This window comes from Heterocephalus glaber, unplaced genomic scaffold (genome assembly GCF_053883595.1).
Source record: "Heterocephalus glaber isolate CG9 unplaced genomic scaffold, H.glaber_assembly_v1.0 deba00000621, whole genome shotgun sequence".
NCBI classification, from domain to species: domain Eukaryota; kingdom Metazoa; phylum Chordata; class Mammalia; order Rodentia; family Bathyergidae; genus Heterocephalus; species Heterocephalus glaber.
Window position 1 is genome coordinate 5,649,769 of NW_028258153.1, and position 1,864 is coordinate 5,651,632.

At 42.1% G+C, this 1,864-nt stretch overlaps 1 non-coding gene across 1 annotated transcript; it reads right to left on the reverse strand.

Annotated features, from left to right (window-relative positions):
- Positions 1-254: 254 nt before the first annotated feature.
- On the reverse strand, positions 255-386 carry LOC147829331 (small nucleolar RNA SNORA70). Its single transcript, XR_015449261.1, has one exon. It is a non-coding gene; the product is annotated as a small nucleolar RNA SNORA70 (small nucleolar RNA).
- Between the last annotated feature and the right edge of the window lie 1,478 nt (positions 387-1,864).

The window sequence follows — 1,864 nt, forward strand, 5'->3', positions numbered from 1 at the left end:
CTGCCCGCCATGGTCTGGGGCTTGCGTACTTGCGTGAAGCAAAGGCACTTTGCATACCTGTCTAGAGCTGTGACTGAGGACAACATGAGATCAGAGACAGGAACATTCATTAGAGAGCACTGTCTCCAAGGTCCCTTAGGGAAACCCATTCAAGAAACAGATTGTGAAAAAACAAAGAAGGTATATCAAGCATTTTAAGGGCTGGGGATTTAGCTCAGTGGTTTTGCTGCCTTCTGCGCAAGCGCGAGGACCCAAGTTCAATCCCCAGTACCAAAAAAAAAAAGAAAGAAAGAAACAGATTGTGTACTCTCCTGAAAAGGTTTCTGTTTGCAGCCATTGCATGCTGGGCACCCAGGAGTAAATCCATTTGGCTTAACTGGCTGCAGAAGGGCCATGACCTTTTATGCTATTAGCTATTCCCCATTTGAAAAGCAGTCCCTAGCTTTCTAATGGGCTAGGGATTTTCTACTGAACATCTGGCTATGGGACAATAAGTAGTTGTAAACTGAGTATTATCTGACCCACCAACACATAAAATTAGAGCCTCATGACAGCATTCCCTTGTTAAATGGAAATGATCTATATGAGTCTGTTCCCAAGAAGATCTGGATGGAAAAAGTAAATTGCATGTGCAGGTAGCTCAGACTCCTGCTGCTGCACTGCCTTCCCTACAGCTTTATTTATGGACTCATAGAGAATCCTCTATGACCAGCTAACAGGGGAAGAAAAAAAATGCAGGCCTAATTTACAGATATCTTCAGAGCATGCAGGCATCAGCCAGAAGTGGAAGCCTGCTACGTTATGGCCCAACTCAAAAGTGTCTGTGAGAAAATCTTCTCTGAAGCAAAACCTTCTCTGTGGCAATTTTTGCTGGTCTATATGGTTGTCCACTTAGAACTGAAGAAGAGGTGATCTGAGGTGTAGAACTATATTGATGCAATGCTTATGACCAATTGGTTGGTTGGCTGATCAGGGCCTTGAGCAGAAGAATATTTGAAGATCTGTGAAAAGGTGGTCTGCCATGGATCACAGGGAATGGACACAGAGTATGAATGTAGGCATGGTTTTCTGAGTAAATAGCCATCAGAAGATGAATTGTAGAAAATATGCTAATAATCAAGTTTATGAAATGACCTGTTCTGTCGGTATCCATTGCTTCTTTCCCCAGACATCCTGGTGGTTTCTCAATGGGCCCATGAACTAATGGATATGGTGTCACAGATAAACAGCATGGATTTCTCTCCCCAGGAATTATCTGGCTATAGCCACCCCCCCTGAAAGCTAATTTGCCAATCAGAGGAGAGTGTTGAACCCCTACTAGGGCACATCATCAACTTGGCAGGAGACTGTCCATCTGAATTCCTTTCACCATGAAAAGGGGCAGTGATTTATATTCTGGATATGGACTTGTCTTTCCTGTCCATAATGTTTATGGTAGTATTTACTTGTCATTATTGAATCTATAGGCTGCTTTCCTAATTCCCAAGGGTCCTAGAACCAAGGAGTGAAGGTCAGAGTGACCTCCTAATTTCGATACCTAATATATCTAAAGGAGTGCTTGTTTCCCATTGCTTTAGTAATGAGTATTCAGGATCCTACTGACTAAAGAAAGAGTGCTTTCACCACAGTCATGGTACTGTTAAGCTGGAAGCCAAGACTATTATAACCTGGTCACTTGGCAGTTCTTTCTGTCACTGAACCCACAGACAAATGTGGATGTCAGGATATTAACCACAGTGATTGACTCAAGTTACTAGGTTAAGAAGTTGAGCTGCTACTATAAAATGAAGGCAATGAATATTTTTACTGAAACTAAAGTTATTCTCTTGAGCCCTTTATATTTTCTTTCCCAATAGTACTAGAT